Source organism: Prionailurus viverrinus, chromosome A1 (genome assembly GCF_022837055.1).
Source record: "Prionailurus viverrinus isolate Anna chromosome A1, UM_Priviv_1.0, whole genome shotgun sequence".
NCBI classification, from domain to species: domain Eukaryota; kingdom Metazoa; phylum Chordata; class Mammalia; order Carnivora; family Felidae; genus Prionailurus; species Prionailurus viverrinus.
The window spans coordinates 26,934,376-26,946,116 of NC_062561.1; positions in this window are offsets into that span (position 1 = coordinate 26,934,376).

An 11,741-nucleotide genomic window follows, 5' to 3' on the forward strand; every position below is an offset into this window, starting at 1 on the left:
GGAGGTAGTCTAAATTCCTGGAGCAGGGGATGGGCAGTACACTTACATTGTTTGTCATCAGGGGAAGGGTCCTGGTCCAAGCAGCATTCTCACTGGCCTCTGCAGAGCTGTAACCCATCTTCTTGGTCTTGAGGAGTTTGCCTATGCCACAACTGCAGTTGTTGTCTCTAATTAATGTGGTCAGCCTCCTCACCCAATCACAAGGTCTCTTCTGCTCATGTTTACTTTTCTTTTTCTGTATGTAGGACAAATTTTACCTCTTTGGGGCCTGTTATTCTACTCACGAATTCTTCCTGACTCTTTGATTCCTGGTATAAAATGAGTCTTTCAAGTCTCTCAGTGCTTTGGAGCTCAGCAAATTTTTCTCTCAAAATGCCCCGTGTTCTGCAAAGGAAAGCTATGATTTTAACACTATTGTGCCTACTGTGGACTCTTTCAAAAGCCTAATGTGAAGCTCAAAGCTGATAAATGACTTCTAAATTCTGAGTAGTTGTGTCCTGACTCTAGCCTGCTAAGTTCTATTATCTAAATGATCAGGAAAAGGCAAGTAGTGCAAGGAAGCAGTGGGAGGAAAAAAACCTACAGTTATATATCAAAATATTACTTACTACATGTGCAATGTATAGGCAAATTATAGTTGACCAATGTGAATAAATTGATATCTACTTTTAAGTCATATATTAACATTGGTGATTTCCATTGTCAAAGCAGCTATCATAGGCACTGTCATGGACAGTATAAATGATCTATGTGTTATCTGTTAGGCCATGTTATTCTAGTCAATTGATTAATCATGTTATTTTCTAAAAGACTAAAGATATGAAATAGCAACAATAGTAACATAATTGAGCAACTATGCAATGCCCTATTTGGCAATTTGCATACATTAATTCATTTACTCTTCAGAATAATGAGAATAATGGCTTAAAGTATATATTATTGTCCTTGATTTACAGATGGGGAAACTGAGGCTTAGGGACTTGCTTAAGATCTTATCACACAGCTCATCAGGGGCAGAGTTGAAATTCATTGTCCTATTTTTTTTAGCTACATAAAATATCCTGCAAGAAATGATCCCAAAGAAAGCCTCAATTTTACAATTTTATTATTAAATAAATATTTTGTTTGTATATTTAATCAATTTTTAAAATAAATTACAAAGCATAAGACAAATTTAACTTAAAGGAGAAATCTTATGGTTAAAAAAAGGGGGGAATTCCACATATAGGTCACCACACCGTCCTAACAAGTGAAAAGTTAATAGGCTGAAAAATCAATAACTCTTCTTGGATCCCTAAGAGGTGAGGACACAAGGGAAACCACTGTCTCTGAAGTTGGAGACACAGGTAGGCAAATACAACAAGACACTGCTGGCCAGAGCAGAGACTCACAAACTGCCATAGGAAACAGTGTCAGGACAGGAAAACCTAACTGTAATTGATAAATTTCTGGAGTCCTGGAGTACTCTAAGAGTTAAAAACCCCAGGGGAACCCAGGCAGAGGTAGGTCCCCACAATACTGTGAGATTTATCTCCAGATAAGAATTACAACTGACTTATCCTCAGGAACCATACAGGCAAGAAGAGAGTGGTGTGAAATATTTAAAGTGTTGACAGAATAAAATCCACCAACCTAGAATTCTGTACCCTATGAAATTATCCTTCAGAAGTGAAGGAGAAATAAACACTCTCAGACAAATTGAGGGAATTTAATGCAGTAGACCTACCTCACAGGAAATGTTAAAGAAGTTCTTTAGAGAAATAAAAAATAATATAAGTAAGAAACTTGAATCTGTATAAAGTAAGGAAGAGTATCAAAGAAGGAATAAGTGAAGGTAAAAGGAAACATTGTATTTTTCTCATTCTTTTTTTCTTTTAATTTTAGTTAGGTAACATACAGTGCAATATTGGTTTCAGGAGTAGAATTCAGTGATTTGTCATTTGCATACATCATCCAGTGCTCATCACAAAAAAGTGCCCTCCTTAATACCCATCACCCAAGTAGCCCATTCCCCACCCACCTAATTCCACAAACCCTCAGTTTGTTCTCTATCATTGAGAGTCTCTTGTGGTTTGTTTCCCTCTCTCCTTCCTCCCTGCTTCCCATATGTTCACCTATTTTGTTTCTTAAATTCCAAATATGAGTGAAATCATATGGTATTTGTCTTTCTCTGTTTGACTTATCTTGCTTAGCATTATACCTTCTAGCTCCATCCATGCCATTGCAAATGGCAAGATTTCATTCTTTTTGATGGTTGAGTAATATTCCATTGTATATGTATACCACATCTTCTTTATCCATTTATCAGTCAGTGGATACTTGTGCTCTCTCCACAGTTTGGCTATTGTTGATAATGCTGCTATAAACATTGGGGTGCATATACACCTTTACATATGTACTTTTGTATCCTTTGGGTAAATACCTAATAGTGCAATTGCTGGATTGTAGGGTAGTTCTATTTTTAGTTTTTTAAGGAGCCTCCATACAGTTTTCCAGAGTGGCTGCACCAGTTTGCTTTCCCCTGAACAAGTGAAAAAGTGGTCCCCTTCTCAGGGTCCTCACCAACCCCTGCGGTTTCCTGAGTTGTTAATTTTAGCCATTCTGACTGGTGTGAGGTGGTATCTCATTATGGATTTGGTTTGTATTTCCTTGACAATGAGTGATGTTGAGCATCTTTTCATGTTTCTGTTAACCATCTTGATGTCTGCTTTGGAAAAGTGTCTATTCATGTCTTTTGCTCATTTCTTCACTGGATTATTTGTTTTTTTGGGTATTGAGTTTGATAAATTCTTTATAGATTTTGGATGCCAAGACTTTATCAGATATGTTGTTTGCAAATAACTTCTCCCATTCTGTAGTCTGCCTTTTCATTTTGTTGATTGTTTCCTTCACTGTGCAGAAGGCTTTTTTTTTTTTAATTTTTTTTTCCACGTTTTTATTTATTTTTGGGACAGAGAGAGACAGAGCATGAACGGGGGAGGGGCAGAGAGAGAGGGAGACACAGACTCAGAAACAGGCTCCAAGCCATCAGCCCAGAGCCTGACGTGGGGCTCGAACTCACGGACCGCGAGATCGTGACCTGGCTGAAGTCGGACGCTTAACCGACTGCGCCACCCAGGCGCCCCTGCAGAAGGCTTTTTATCTGGATGAAGTCCCAGTAGTTCATGTTTGCTTTTGTTTCCCTTACCCTTGGTGTTTTTTTCTTATTCTTTTTTTTTTTTAATTTTTTAACGTTTGTTTATTTTTGGGACAGAGACAGAGCATGAGTGGGGGAGGGTCAGAGAGAACGGGAGACACAGAATCTGAAACAGGCTCCAGGCTCTGAGTTGTCAGTACAGAGCCTGATGTGGGGCTTGAACTCACAGACCGCGAGATCATGACCTGAGCTGAAGTCGGACGCTTAACCGACTGAGCCACCCAGGTGCCCCATATTTTTATATTCTTAATTGATATAACAGATAACAATTTGCTCGAAATAATAATGTTAGCAACAATGTATTCAAATATACACACTTATATATATACAAATATGTTATGAATGCTTCTATATGTGAAATGAGTGACGGCAATGATAGAAGGCATGGGAGGAAAGAATTAAGATTATTTTGTTATTAAAAGATATTCATACTACCAGTGAAATGGTATAGTGTTACTTGAAAGTGGACTTGGTTTGGTTGTAAATATATATTACAAATTCAGGGGCAAGCACTAAGAAAAGTTAAAAAATAAGTGTAACTGATATTCTCCAAGAAGAGAAAATGGAATCATATAAAATGCTTGACTAAAACCACAAAAGGCAGGAAAAAAAGTGAGAGACAAAGAAAGTGAGAGACAAAAAGTGAGAGACAAAAAGTGAGAGAACAAAACACAAGGGCAAAAATCGAAAACATTAACAAATATGCTAGATATGAATCCAGCTATATCAGTTATCACTATGAATGTCAATGATGTAAATGCACCAATTAAAGACAGAGATTATCAGAGTGGATCAAAAAACACAAGTCATATGTTGTCTATATGAAGCCACTTTAAATATAAAGACACATACAGATGAAAAGCAAATGGATAGAGAAAAATATACCATGCTGACATTAATCAAAAGAAAACAGGAGTAGCTATATACTTTCATAACAGAGCAGACTTCAAAGTAAGGAAAGTTATTAGAGATTAAGAAGGACATTACATAGTAAGAAAGGGGTCAATTCTTTAAGAAGACATAATAATTCTTTTTTTTTAACGTTTATTTATAAGAAGACATAATAATTCTTAATGTGGATGCATCTAACAACACAGCATCAAACTATGTGGGGCAAAAACTGATAGAACTGCCAAGGAAAAATAGATAACTCCACTATCATAGTTTCAGACTTCAACATAACTCTATCAGAAATGGACAGATTCACCAAAAGAAATTCAGTAAGGACATCGTTGAATTCAACAACACCATCAATCAAGTGGATACTACTCACACCTATACACTACTTCATCCAACAACAGCAGAATAACAGATTTTTCTCAAGCTTACATAGAACATTCACCAAAATAGACAATATTCTGGGCCATAAAACATACCTTAACAAATTTAAAAGAGTAGAAATCATAAAATATTTGCTCTCAGACCATAATGGAATTAAACTAGAAATCAATAACAAAAAATAACTGGAATAATCCCCAAATAGGTAGAGATTAAACTACATACTTCCAAATAAATAGATCAAAGAAGAAATCTCAAGAAATTATAAAATATTTTGAACTAAATGAAAATGAAAACACAATTTATCCAAATTTGTGGAACACAGTAAAAGCAGTGCTTAGATAGAAATTTATGGCATTGAATGCATATATTAGAAAAGAAAAAAAAATCTAAAATTAATCATCTAAACTTCCACATTAGGAAGCTAGAAAAAAAAAACCAGTAAATTACATTCAAAGTAAGTAGATGAAAAGAAATAAGAATTAGAGCAGAAATCAATGAAATAAAATGCAGGATATCAGTAGAGAAAAATCAATGAAACCAAAATCTGGTTCTTTGAAGAAATCAGTAAAATTACTGACCCTCTAGCTACATTAACTAAGACAAAAAGGACAAGTCACAGATTTCTAATATCAGAAATGAAAGAGGAGACATCACTATAGATCTCATGGAAATTAAAAGGATAATAAAGGAATACTATGAATAGCTCTATGACGATAAATTTGATACCCTAAATGAAATGGACTAATTCCTTGAATGATATAATCTGCCAAAACTGACACAAGAAAAAACAGATGATCTGAATAGGCCTATATTTATTTAAGTAATTGAATCAATAATTCATCACATTCCAAAACAGAAAGCCCCAAACCCAGAGGGTTCAGTGGTAAATTCTGCCAAACATTTAAAAATTACACCCATTCTCTATAATCTCTTTCAGAGGATAGAAGCAAAGGGAATACTTCTTAACTCATTCTATGAGGTCAGCATTAACCTAATACCAAAACCAGACATAAAAACTACAAGAAAATAAAACTATAAACCAATATCTCTCATGAACATAAATTTAAATATCCTCAACAAAATATGAGCAAATCAAATCCAAAAAAGTATAAAAGAAATTGTATGCCATGATCAAGTGGGAATTGTCATAGGTACACAATTATGGCTCAACATCCAAAAATCAATTAACATAATCCATCACATCAACAGACTTAAAAAAGTAAAATCATGTGATTATACCAATAGATACATAAAAATCATTTAACAAATCCAAATCCCATTTATAATAAAAACACTCAGTAAAGTAACAATACAGGAGAACTTTCTCAACTTGATAAAAAAATTCTACAGCCAACATCATACTTAATGGTAAGAAACTCAAAGCTTTCCCATTAAGATTAGAACAAGGCAAGGATACTTTCTCTCATCATTCCTTTTCAACATCATACCGTAAGTCCTTGCTGATGCAATAAGGTGAGAAAAAGAAATAATATGTATACAGATTAGGGAAGATATAAAACTGTTTATAGATGACATGATAATCTAGGTATAAAACTGAAAATAATTGAAAAAAAGAACAAGCTGCTGGAACCAATAATCAATTATAGCAAAGTTTCAGGGTAATATAAAAAAGTCAATGCTTTTATATAACGATAGTGAACAAGTAGAATATGAAATTTAAAACAATACCATTTACTTAGCACCCTAAAAATGAAATACTTAGGTACAAATCTAATAAAATATGTGCAAGATCTATATAAGAAAAACTAGGGGCGCCTGGGTGGCGCAGTCGGTTAAGCATCCGACTTCAGCCAGGTCACGATCTTGCGGTCTGTGAGTTCGAGCCCCGCGTCAGGCTCTGGGCTGATAGCTCAGAGCCTGGAGCCTGTTTCCGATTCTGTGTCTCCCTCTCTCTCTGCCCCTCCCCTGTTCATGCTCTGTCTCTCTCTGTCCCAAAAATAAATAAACGTTGAAAAAAAAAAAAATTTAAAAAAAAAAAATAAAAAAAAAAAATAAATAAAAAAAAAAAGAAAAACTAAAAAACTCAGATGAAGGTGTTCAAAGAAGAGCTACATAAATGGAGAGATATTCCATGTTCACTGGTAGAAAGACTCATTATAGCCAACATGTCAGTTCTTCCCAAGGTGATCTACAGATTCAATTCAATCCCAATCAAAATCCCTATAAGTTATTTTATGGATAGTGACAAACTGATTGTAAAGTTTATAGAGGGAGGCAAAAGACTAAAGACTAGCTAGCACAGTATTGAAGAGGAAAAACAAAGTTGGAGCACTGACCTTATTTGACATCAAGACATACTATCAAGTTGCAGTAATCAAGATGGTGTTGTACTGGTGAAATAATAGGTAAATGTAACAGACAGCCACATAAAGAGACCCACATGAATGTATTAACTGATCTTTGGCAAAGGAGCAAAGGTAATACAGTGGAGCAAAGATAGTCCCATTCAACAAATGGTGCTGAAACAATTGGATATCCACATGCAAAACAATGAACCTAGACACAGACCTTACACCCTTCACAAAAATTAACTCAAGGAGTGTCTGGGTGGCTCAATTGGTTAAGCAACTGACTCTTGATTTAGTCTCAGGTCATGCTCTCATGGTCTGTGAGGTCAAGCCCCACATTGGGCTCTCTGCTGACAGCACAGAGCCTGCTTGGGATATATTCTCTCTCTCTCAACAACAAAATTAAAGTGGATCATAGACCTAAACATAAAATGCTAAACTGTAAACTCCTAGAAGGTAACATAGGAGAAAATCTAGATGATGTTGGGTTTGGTGTTGCCATTTTAGATACAACACCAAAGGCAACCCATGAAATAAATAGTTGATAAGCTAAACTTCATTAAAATTAAAAGTTTCTATTGTGTAAAAGATACTGTCACAAGAGAATGATAAGACAAGCCACAGACTGGGAGAAAATACTGCAAAAGCTCCATTTGATAAAAGACTGTTATTTAAAATGAAGAACTCTTAAAATTCAATAACAAGAAAACAAACAACTAGATTTTGAAAGTGGACCAAAGACCTTAACAGAAGCCTCACCAGAGAAGACAGATGGCAAATAGCATATGAAAAGGTGTTCCACTTTATATGTCACCAGGAAAGTGTGAATTAAACAATGAGATACACTACACAATTAGGATGGCCAACGTCAGGAACCCTGACAACACCAAAATGCTAATGAGGATGTGGAGCAACAGCAACTCTCATTCATTTCTGGTGGGAATGCAAAATATACAGCCATTTTGAAAGATAGTTTGGTGGTTTCTCATAAAACTGAACATATTCTTACCATACAATCCAGCAATTGTGCTGCTTGGTATTTATCCAAAGGAGTTAAAGACTGATGTCTACACCAAAACACAGATGTTTATGGCAGCTTTATCCATAATTGTCAAAGTTTGGAAGCAAGCAAAATGTCCTTCAGTAGGTGATTAGCTACATAAACTGTGGTATATCCAGACAATGGAGCATTATTTAGTCCTAAAAAGAAATGAGTTATTAAGCTATGAAAAGACTTGGAGGAACCTGAATGAATATTACTAAGTGAAAGAAGCCAATCTGACAAGGCAGTAATACCACATGATTCCAACTATATGACATTCTGAAAAGGTAAAACGATGGAGATAATAAAAAGATCAGTGGCTGCTAGGGTTGGGGGCAGGGTAGGGGAGAGATGCATAGGCAGAGAACAGAGGATTTTAGGGCAGTAGAAATACTCTGTATGATATTATAATGATGGATATATATCATTATACTATTTATCCAAATCCGTACATAGTATAACACCAAGAGTGAACCCTAAGGTAAACAATGGACTTTAAGTGATTATGATGTGAAAGCACCATTCTGGTGAGTGAAGTTGATAATGAGGAAAGCTTTGCATGTGTAGGGACAAGGAGTATATGGGAAATCTTGTACTTTCCTCTCAATTTTGTAGTAAACCTAAAACTCCTCTTAAAAATAGTCTTTTTAAAAAGCACTCAAATGTAGTTAACACTACATCAAGGTCAGTATCAGTAAACATTTTGCTAAGTGAAGTGAAATCCTGCTTATAAATATTACTTTGGAACCTTTTAAAATTCATATAGGTGACTGCAATGAAAACTCTATGTTCCTGTATCACCTAACATTGAATGTGGAATCCATTGCTCATATAAAAATCATTCAGGCCTATATTAATGATATGGAGATTTGAGACCATTTTTTGGCAGAGGAATCAGTAGATTGAGAAGAGCTTATAGTTTTGCAACTATTTGATTTGTTAGTTGCTTATATTTTCAATGTTACACATATTTTTCATTAAGCTAAGGATAACTAAAGCTAATGATCAGAATCTAAAAATTATATGCCTTTCAAAAATAATCTATGTTATATTTGTTTATTTGAATTTATAATGTATTTCTAAGGAAAGGGTTTTTTTTTCCTTTTCTCATAAATTTGGCAGTGTGAGTAATGGGTTTTCAATATCACATTATTTATCATATAATATTCTCCTGAATGTTGCTGAACTATGACCAAAACCAGGAAAAATAAATTGAAACAGATACTAATAGCAGGATAGCTTTATTCAATACATAGCTAAGAATGGGATGCTCCAAATTGCTTTTTCTTTTCTGTAATTTTCAATTTAAATGATGGCTTTGAGATCTAAAACTTTAGAAAAATAAAAATAGTATGTGATTTGGTAATGGCAGAGCTGTTTACATAATCTAGTGAAGAGAGACATGAAGTAACGAAATTTAAATCTCTTAATTAATGAGATGATGTATTCAAAAGGAAAATCAGAGTTCATGCAATAAATAGTTTTAAAAGGCTTATTACCTAAAAGTTCCCTGGCATGACAGTCATGTCCAAATTGGAATAAAACACATAAATATCAGATGTGTTCCAGTATTTCTCAGTCCACACAGCACAAGGTAATTTAGAGACAGTGATAATACACTAACAATCTAAGATATAGTTCCTGTCCAAAATGTTTAACTCAAGACATATGATCCCCCTCATCTACTATTATTTGTTACTCCCCCGACATTATTTGACATAGTATTTAGACAAATGTAATCACTTTGCTTGTATTGAAGAAGCTTCATCAAGGTGTTCTCAAGACTATGTATGTCTCCTTGAGTCCACAGTGCTGCTTTCTTTGTGTACCTGGCATGCATAAATAAATAAATAAATAAATAAATAACTAGCTAGCAAGCCTGCAATCTGCATGAGTTGTTTTGTCTTCAGTGACTAATGTTAACTAACTCATGCACAGTGATCCAACCAGATGTCAGCACATCCAATTGGCTGAAAATATCACAGTTTTCTCTTCATCTGCCTGTTCCACAGAGACTGTATAGAGCCATCCTTAAGTGTCTGTCATTCTTTAGAGTGAGACCTCTTTGGAGACACTTCCATCCCTTAGATGTAACATTAACTTTGCTGGGCTGTTAGATAATGTTGATATTATTTTAATTTGTGGTTCATACAGATTTGTATTAAGCACTCACCTTGCAGAAAGGTCCAGTCTTTTTCTAATCTTCCAGTAATTTGGGTTGTTCATCTTCTAAGCCTTTCAGTCTCAATCTGTCAATGTAATTTACCCCTGCACAGTTTTTTAATAACTAGTGTAACTCTCTCATTTTTCTTACATTCCTTTCCGTTAAAAATGCCATGGCTTCATTCAGAGCTCACCTGTTTTCGGTCTCTGCAGAGCCATAGCTGTGTCATCTTCAGGCTCCAGTTCTCATTTTTGTTGTAACTCCAAAGTTTAAAGTTAGATCCTGAACATTGAAAACAATCTCTTCATTTATAACTGGCTTACGCAAGAGAATCTCTTTTTTCTACTTTGAGATGCTTCACAGAGATCAGCTTTCTCAGAAACACTGTGCAGTGGACATGGTCCGGACTCTGCCCAGATCCTCTCAGATCTTTTTTTTATCCTTTATGAGCATCCTTCTCCCAACTAAGGCATGTTTTTGCCTCCAATAGCTCTCACCTAAAACTTCCTGTGGGAGGTTTGCTTCCCTCAAAAAAGACTTTGCCTGAGATTGCCGCCTTGCTTGGCTTTCTCCTTACCAGTCTGGCTTCCCTTACCAATTTCACCTGGGAGGGCTTCAGTAATAAATCACTTGCTCAGAGTCTCCTTCTGGGAATCCCAAAGTAAGTCCCCTTGCAAAAATAACCACACACTGAAATCTATTTTCAAGAGATGACAATTATTCTACTCCTGCTGCTCATTCCAGATCAATCCCTCTCCCAGCAGTAGCAGCAGCAGCAGCAGAGAAAAAAAAAAGAAAAAAGAAAAGGAAGAAACTTACACCTTTGAAATTTAATCACTGTCCCATTTAGTATAATTTTGATATCATTTATTTGCTTTAAATTTAAAAAGCCAAAGGCACAAACTTTATTCCATATATATAGTGTGAATATAAAAGTACACGATTAGCCTTCAAATATAGTAAATAAATCACTATGTTGCATTTATCTCTTTTGATGTTAGTGTTCTTAGGAACTACTATGTTGCTGCATACGATACTTTATTAAATAAATCTTGATTCTGAGATCCCAATTTCAAAGTGTAGGATATTTCTCCAACTGTGTTAAAGTCACATGACTTTATACAGCTGTATTAGAAGACTCATGCAAGCAGACCAAAAGGGTAATATTTACGGAAAACATCTATGTTACTCTCATTCCAACCAGATGACAAGACAGAGACAGGAATAAATCATGTGTGCACATCCATAGACCCTACTTCTTTATATAGTCATTCTGGTTCTCTCAAGCCATTCTTTCCCATCTTTTCCATTTTTTTTAATTAGTAATTCTCCTTTCTAATAATTCATTATGCTACCTATAGCTCAAGAACACTGGAGTAATAGTCTGTTGCAGCCTAAGAGTAATTAACTCAGAAAACTACCAAGACATATGGATCTATAAGACAGAACATTGTAAATATGAAAGTCACAGCATCTGCCAGCATAGTTTTTTAAAATTTGTAACTTTGAGAGTATTTACTGCTAATAATATCTTATATCTTTGTGATATTTTTACCATAGCAACATTCAAAATATAAAATTAATAATTCCCAAAAACAATTATTGCTGTTGTGAAAATTATTTTATCCTAAGCTAAAGCAAATATAATCCTTTTTGCTCTGAACTTCAAAATGCTTTCAAAGTAATGTTTCTGGTCCTCAAAACTTCTAGCTGATATATGAATAATTTAAAACTACTTCAAATGCAAGT